Source organism: Colobus angolensis, unplaced genomic scaffold (genome assembly GCF_000951035.1).
Source record: "Colobus angolensis palliatus isolate OR3802 unplaced genomic scaffold, Cang.pa_1.0 Scaffold273, whole genome shotgun sequence".
Taxonomy (NCBI): Eukaryota; Metazoa; Chordata; class Mammalia; order Primates; family Cercopithecidae; genus Colobus; species Colobus angolensis.
In genome coordinates this window covers 5748-14574 of record NW_012115966.1, presented here as the reverse complement: position 1 = coordinate 14574, position 8827 = coordinate 5748, and the positions used below count along the sequence as shown (strand labels likewise).

General features: G+C 44.6%; 1 pseudogene; it reads right to left on the bottom strand.

Moving 5' to 3' along the window:
• Positions 1 to 1628: 1628 nt before the first annotated feature.
• On the bottom strand, positions 1629 to 8496 carry LOC105516089 (annotated as a pseudogene).
• Positions 8497 to 8827: the final 331 nt, after the last annotated feature.

Sequence of the window (8827 nt, the reverse complement as noted above, 5' to 3'; positions counted from 1 at the left end):
ACCGCGCCTGGGCATTGATTGTTATTTTCTAGAAAACAGGAGCAGATATAATTTTCTAACTCTGGCTTTGCAAATACTATAATTGTTCCAGCAGACTAGTACCTGCTAAAAAACCTCAGATGACTTGTAGTAACTTGAATTTGATTGTCTCTCAGTAACTGTATTAAGAACTTTCTGGAAATTATATCTCTAACTCGAGATCTTTGCTCTAAACTCTTGAGGTCAAAAGTCAGAGCATAAACAGAGGTGATGCTAAGGCAAGAACAGTGACTGACAGGGCAGGGGAGGAGGATGGAGGTGCAGTGGGGCTGACCTGCATCGCCCTTCCCTTTGATAAAAGAATCTATTTCTTCCATAAGATAAACACAACACTGAAGAAAAAACAAATGACCAAATACAGACATTATTCAGTTCGATAAGACCAGCTCTATTACATGTCAGTAGACAGGACCAATAAAACTATGTAAGAAAATGGACACTAACATTCACCACTATAATCCCCTACCCCATACGTGGGTGGGTTGAGAATGCTTTGCATGTTTTTATCCAGATACATTTTTCTAATTATACTGGAATTAATGTGATATCTCCACTATTGAAAGCTTTTTGAGATCCCAACGCAATGACAGTTTTTAATTCCCTGAGGCAACCTTCTACATTAGAGGACCTCACTTCAAATGATTTTTGATTACTGACTGTGTAATGCAAATCTAACCACTGAGCTCACTTCAAACAGGGAAATGCTCAAAAGCAAGGTATTCTAGATTAAAAATTCCTAGGGATCAAAACCATGCCTCATTTATATTTTCCGTGACCCCATGGCATAGTGGACTTTATTACATAGAAATATAACTTTAAAAAATTATTACATTGAATCTGAATCTGACTTGAACACCAACTGTATGATCACCTCTCTATGCCTCAGTTCCTTCCAATGTAAAATAAAACTGGGGATTTTGAACTCAAATGCTTTCAGATCCAGGCAGGCAAAGTGAACATGTGAAGTAGCCTGAGTACCAGTAGGGAGTCATGAGGACTATGATAATGCCCATTAATCTGCAAATTCATTGAAATTGTGCTGCTGCCCTTAAAAGAAAGTTTTCTGATTATGTTTGGCTTGCAAAACACATGTTTGAAATGCTTTATAAAGTTGTTGCTTCCCCCATCCCTTATATTGTTCTTGAGTCAGCCATTGGTCTGGCACACGTTCTTTCTAAGGATAGTCAAAAACAATATTGGGGGAGAGAGAGCTAGGTGGGTGATAACCTTCAACCAGAGTTTCCCAAGGAGATATCACTGTGTCCGTTAAGCCTATGCTGCAGTTCCATACTCAGGCAGAGATTGCCTCCTTGTATTTCTCTCCCATTGATTAACTAACTGATCGCCTGCAGTAACTGCTGCTAAGTTTCAACTTAGAATAAGCCACAAAAAGCAGAACACACCAAAAAAGACATCTGGGAATGAACATTAAAGGTGTTTGGAGTTTTCCAATTTATTAGTTCCAGAAAGTAAGACTCTAGTGAGCAGAGGGAGTCAGGATCATTAAAAATGCTGCCATGGACCCACAGAAACACCAGGATGATCCCAGAGTCCTGCAGAGAGCGTGGAGACAGTAGTTGCTGGCTAGTCTAGGCAGAGAAGGCAAAGCCCACCCTATTGTTGGCCATGTCATAGAGAGAGTAATATTCCTTGAGGAAGACATCCCCCAGAATCCAGAGGGGCTGCCTCAATTCCGAGTCTGCAGTAGCCATTGTTCTGAAGAGACAAAGGACATGAAGATACAACTAGCTGTACTGTAGAGACCTTTCCCCACAGGGACTCCCCACCTTATATTACATGACACCTATAGGGGGCCCTGAATTCCTGTTCAACCTCAGCCTGATCCCTGGTGCCCCGCTCACATCATAGGTGCCCAGATGTGAGCTGGGACATGGAACATCTGTTTGGGCCCACCGAATCCCAGTACCCAGGAAGCCAGGAGTGAATACGTACATTGAAGACATAGGCAGAGGGAGGCAGAGGGAGGCAGAGGAAACCGGGCCCCGTCAATGAGGAAGGTGATGGTGGGCATGCTCTGTACGTAGCTGCAGTGGACCACAAACTGAGAGGAGGAAGAGGCAAAGCTGAGGTGCTCCAGGGAACTAGGAGCCCAGGTAAAAGGCCCAAGGCCCACTTTGTTCCCGTGACTTCCCTGTAAGACTTTCCCCTCGACTTTCCAGTAAAGGCTGTTTCAGAGCATGGCAGGCCTGGCCTTCCCAGGAATAACTCTGACCAGGCCCGCTTGCTGTCTTCCGTCCTCTCCTTAAATACATCTCAGCTTTTGGATTTTGGTTGTATTGATATGGTCATAAAGAATGAGGCTTATTCTAGAACAGAGTCTCTAGCCTCAGAAAGTGAAAATTACAGAGAAAAGGCATGGGCACACACTTGTGGAAGCCTACTCTCCCACACACTCATATCCACATTTGTGTGCACATGTCCGTGTACTCACCATAGCATGTGCACACATGTATGCATGCATGTGCACAGATGTGCACACACAACACACACAACCTGAGAAATCAAGGTTTAGTCTGGGAATAGATTCTTGCACGTGGGGAGAAGCAAACAACAGATATGAGTACAAAGCGGGCAGGTGTGGGGAGAGAAGGCTACTCAGAGTCAAATCCAAAGATATATTCCTACAGGAGAAAGAAACCAAAAGGAATGGAGAAATGTGTTGACTCTAAAATTGCAGAGCTGTCAAATGATAGTGGCCAGAAAGCTGAAATTTGCCCCTGGGACCTACAGTGGATTCATAGCACCTCCTGACAACCATTCACCCCATACTCAATCAGTCTGAAGAGAGATGGTGTTACTCCCTCCTCTTCCCCTTCCTTGCATTGAAGGTTCATGACAGAAATGCCATGCTGTGTCCCCACCCATCTTTCCTACCAAAGCCTCAGGTCCCATCCTACCCTTCCTCCTCTCTGTTGTGAACTCCTTGCACTCAGGCACCTGTGTTGAGTCTGTCTGGGTGTGCAGAAAAGCCCTTGGCTTCTGGTTACTCACATCACCATTCTGAGCCTGCTGGGCTCCTGTTGCCTGCAGGAAGGAGCCCATGTACTACTGGGGAATTGCCAGCAGGAAGGTCCTGGTATCCACAATGGTCTGGCAACCCTCAGAGCACAAGCCAGTGGCCTGGTTACCGATGGCAAATCTGAGGGGGACACCATGACAAAGAGAATCAAGTGCCTTTACTGAAAACATGAGCCATGTCAATCCTTGTCCCCCAACCCAGCAGCTCTGATGTTTTTCCTCTTCCAGGCAGCCAAGCCACTCCTATTACACATCTGCCCATGAAATGTTTCAGTGCATTTGTGATTATTGGAGTCGCATCCTCAGTCTTGATCTGATGCCCACTCTAGCTCTGACTGAAAGCTCTAGGAAGATAGAGCCTGCATCTTACCTTCTTTCATCTACCTATATGGCGTCCAGCACATAGTGCCAAACACAGTCAGGGCTTGTAATCAATAAATAGCTGCATTTTGAGCACCTACTACGTGTAACACACTCTTTCAGGGTTTATGGTGATACAAGGAGTGAGTAATTTGTGCTTACTGTTTTAAGGAGCTTATTCTAATAGAGATGAAACAACACAATTAATCAAACCATGACTAACACTGTAAGGCAGTAGCTGATAAACCCTGTAATGGTACATAGCGTCTTATATGATTCAGTCTCTGATTCCTTGTCTTGCTTTTTTCTACTGCTCTACCCTTCTTCTTCATCCCACATAGATGTGTTGAGATCTGTCTATGAGCCAGGTGTCATGCAAGGCACTTGGAGATACAATGGTAAACAAGACATACACCACAGTCTAGTGGAGAACCCAGACAGTTAACAAAAACACACAAATGATGTCTAATTGCAGCCCTGATAGGTGCACATTGCAATGTGCTAGAGAAAAGAGGATTTGATCTAGTTTGGGAAGCCAGAACAAGGATTTTTCTGAGGAAGTGATAAAGGATGAGTAGAATTGGGCTATATGAAAAGACACCTCTATTCCTTGTACAAATAATCTGTCAAGCTCTTACCTCTTTCTACTCTTGTAGGTTGGGCTGTTTCCCCACTGCCTTGCCCAATGACTAGGACATGTTAATTGTGACAGCAGCACAGGTAAGCATTAAAGGATCAAAAGAGAGAGAAATTACTGTGCTCTGGGCCCCTGGAAGGATTTTTAGGAGAAGATACGAATTAATCTGGGCTTTGAGGAATGCCTACAATTCAATTAAGCACTCCAGGTGGCATGATTAAAAGAACAAAAGCAAGAAAATCATGGCCAGGTGCAAGGACTTGTTGAAGTCTGAAGTCTGTGCTAAAATATCGTGAAGCACTGAGAGGCTGTATTGATAGGTGGAGCCGAGACTTTGTATGGTCTTAAATACAGATCAAAGGAGTTTTGTCTTCAATTGGCGTGTGATAGAGAATTCTTGGGTGTAGAAATAACTGATTTGAGCATAAGTTTATCTGATCCCAATGCAGATCAGATAAGCTTGCGCTCAAATTTTGGCCTTATAAAATGTGTGACTTTGGACAAGTTACTTAGCCTTCAGAGGCTTGATTTCTTTATAGAATGAAACATATTGCTGACCTCCTTATAGTGCTCTTGTGAAAATTATATGCAATAATATATTCAAAGTACTTAGGCCGGGCACGGTGGCTCACACCTATAATCCCAGTACTTCGGGAGGCCAAGATGGGTGGATCACTTGAGGTCAGGAGTTTGAGACCAGCCTGACCAACATGGTGAAAGCCCATCTCTACTAAAATTACAAAAAATTAGCTGGGCATGGTGGTGGGCACCTGTAATCCCAGCTACTCAGGAGGCTGAGGCAAGGGAATCATTTGGACCCCAGAGGCAGAGGTTGCAGTGAGCAGAGATCATGCCACTGCCCTCCAGCCTGGGCGACAGAGTGACACTCTGTCTCAAATAAATAAATAAGTAAAATACTTAGCATAGTACCTGACAGATCTAAAACATCAATGACAGCTATTACTTTCACTAATGATAGAAGTGGTAAAGATTATGCCGATGGAAATCATCAAGCTTCCAAGATGGAAACATAGATTCACAGTGCCTAGGAATGGCCAACCTGCCAGCATGCTGAGGCTCAGTACCCAGTTCAAAAAGTCTAGCGCCAGACACCAGTGTCTTCTGAGCTCCAGGATCACCTCAGCTTGGGGCTGGTGATTCTATTTAAGAAACCTGTGTGATGTGGAGGAACAGGAAATGTTGTTAAGCTAGGGGAACACCCTGCGAGTGTCCACAATCCACAGGAGGTGCCCTCTCTACTTACTCCTCGATGGCAATCTGCCAGTACAGTTCCCGGGTGACAGGGGTTCAGATGATCTGACCAGAATAAAGTTGGGGGTCCACACCTCCAAGAATGAGCTCTCCACCATACTGGCGGGTTGGTTGGCTAGGGATAGATGTAGAAGAACGTGAGTGTCCACACACAGTCAGTGAGGCAGTTCTCTCGCCTCTCTCCTTCCCACACTCCCTCAGACACAGGGGTGCCACAGATGAGGGGACACTGTCCTCTGAGCTGCTCTCAGACTTGGCCTGCTGAGGCACAGGAGGAGACTTCTCAGAGTAACACCAAACTACTAGACATGATGCCCATAAAGAAGATGGGAATAGAAACCAGGCATCTGAAAATGGACTAGAAAAGCATCCCAGAGAAACCCTCCCTGGGAGAAAGTGAGAACAACAGGAAACGGTTTTGGGGACAACTAGAACGGAGCTTGAGAGAGCCCGCGAGTGCACTCTGAGAGGCATGCTCCCATCATGGTCAGGTCATTAACTAGACAATACTGAAAGGACTTTGGCCTTTTGTGCTCCTTATGCTGGCCAGTCGTAGAAGAAAGACAGGTGAACCTCAGGTATTTTGAGGATCGTGTGTTTGGGAAAGAAGGAGCAAGGGATAAAGTTTGGCACAAAAGTTCAGTGCCAAGTGGAGCAAGAAAACTATTGGATTTGTGATCAAGATATTTGAGTTTGAGTCTTGGCTTCACACCTACCGTGAGTGACCTTGATCAATTCTAACAATGTGTTTGAGCCTCCATTTGCTCCCTGGCAAGATGGGGCTAATATCAGGATTTTTGAGATGGCATTTGAAGTAACTGCTAGGAGAACACTTTATAAAGCCAGACGTAGTATTATGATTATTCCTCCATTATAGTTCTCTTTACTAGTAATGCTCATGTGGCTTGTTCTTTAGTGCTAACACAGCAGTCTCCAGATTTCCTAAATAAACCCTGAGGGACAGTTACTCAATTTTATGAAAAGTCATCATGTAGCTTATAGCTAATATAATTTAAAATTCTTTTTTTTTTTTTTTTCCGAGATGGAGTCTTACTCTGTCACCCAGGCTGGAGTGCAGTGGTGCGATCTCGGCTCACTGCAAGCTCTACCTCCCAGGTTCACACCATTCTCCTGCCTCACCCTCCTGAGTAGCAGGGACTATGGGTGCCCGCCACCAAGACCAGCTAATTTTTTTGTATTTTTAGTATAGATGGAGTTTCACCGTGTTAGCCAGGATGGTCTCAATCTCCTGACCTTGTGATTCGCCTGCCTCGGCCTCCCAAAGTGCTGGAATTACAGGCATGAGACACCTCACCTGGCCTAATTTAAAGTTCTTAAAGTGTATTTAAAATAAGATTTTTCCCAAATTTTCTGAAATATGGGAATTTTATATAGCAAGTTATACTCATTGTGTCAGAACATCTTATAACCTGGACCCCATCTGATCTTGGGTTGCCTGGAATCCCCATGGACTCTCATTTTCTGAGCCCTTCAGAGGACGAAGGTTCTCAATGGGTGAAGTAGAAGCTGAAGACAGGCTGAATGACCTGGCCCTGCTGCAGCATTCCCTGCATCACTGTCGGGGAATTCCCCACTGCCATGCTTGGGTAGGCCATTCCCAGGATCCCATCAAAATCTGAATAGTAGAAGGGGTCACTGAGCTCATTCTCACTCAGGCCAAACTCCTGGTTATTGATGATGATGCTATGAACCTATGGCAAGCAGACAGTATAGCTTGACAATTCAGGTGCACAAATCGCACGGCTTCCCAGACTTATGTGCACAGGGTATGGAATCCAGAAAGCCTCCTAGAGAGAGACCATCAGCTTCTTTCATGCAGAACCCAACCACAAGGGTGGGAGTGGAGGGTGAAAAAGCAACCTTTCCAATCATGTGTGTGTTGGAAAAAAGAGTGTGGATGTTGGAGAAGTGGAAGAAGTTTTTTCTGGAGTTATAGTTTCCACTTCCATGGACAGTGAAAGAATTGAATAGTTTCATACTGAACAATTTATGTGCAAGAATGATTAGAGGAATTGTAGGTGTTTGAACTAAAGAAGTAAGAAAATAGTAAAAAGGCTTGTCTTCAAATATGCAAAGTGCAACTGGGTGGAAGAGGAAGTAGACCTATCTGTGCGTTTCCAGAGGGCAGAGTTAGGACCACACAGCAAAGTTGCAAGAAGACACAACAACTTTAGCACAACATAAAGGCTTCCTGCAGTCAGGACTGCTGTGGAAGCAATTTACGTCTTGGGACGAAGGCTGAGTTAGACAGGCTTTGTGTTCCTTCCAATACTCAGCTTCTGGGAAGCTTGGACCTAATTAGTAAGCATGGATTTCTCTAATAAGGTGTAAGACTCTCGAAAATGGGAGCCAAACCACAGACCCTCAGAGGCTATGAAAACACTACTTACAGTCACAGTGTCACAGCCCAGGAACACACTCAGGCTGCCACTCCCATAGGACAGTGTATAGGTTTGTCCATTGTTTCTGAAGGTGGAGGACAGGCTGGGGTTGAACCTGTTGTGATTGGCTGTAGAAAGACAGAATGGAATATTAATTTCATTTGCAGTTTTCCAAAACACATGAAGGCTACTTATCCTTGATGGATTGGGCTCATCACACCAAGGCTGGGATAGGGCATCACCCTAGATCTTTTCTTGTAGACAAACTGTGCTAGTCCTAGAAAAGTCTATGACACACATTGCCCAAATTCCTTCCAGCTGACCATTCTCTGAGGGAAAGATTGCCTCAGACTTGCCAGGAATACTCGGCCACAGGAGGGAGCAGGGAGGAAGGAAAGGAAGCCTTAGTCTGTTTCTGCTCTCTGTCTCCAAAAAAGTCAGCACTTCTGGAAAGTGGTGCTGAAGTGATAGACTGAGAGCAATTTCTAGATGTTCCAAACAGAAGGAGGATACGTGATGGATATGCACAGAGAACTCTGGACTTAGAATGACACACCTGCACTCAAATCCCAGCTCTGCCCCTCTATCTGCTGCCCTCATGGTGTGGAGGGTGATGGTGACATACTCACAGCAGGCTTGGCTCTGGCAGTAGATGGAGGGCACCCAGAGATTGGAGGAGCCCGTGTCGAAGAGGACTAGGAAATTTTGGGGTGGTGTCCCAATGCTGATCTCCCCAAAGTAGAAAGACTGCAAAAGAAAGGTTTATCACCTTCATTAAGCAACCAAGCCTTGTCTTAAGAATAGACAAGCAGTTAACCCACAGGAAGCCACACTCTGCCCAAATCATTTTCTTGGGGGAGTGAGAGGCTTATCCCACAAGTTCTCCTTCACATCTGGAGTTAGTTCCTTTCAAGATTCTACTTTTTGTTCCTAATTGAAAGCCTTTAGCCAGCCAAGACTTAATATGGCAAGACAATATCCTCTTCCAAATGTGTTTTCTACTTTTACAATAAGCTGATATCTTCACTACACTGGAGTACCCAGAATTGAGGAAACAATCACTTTTTCTCTTTTCCCA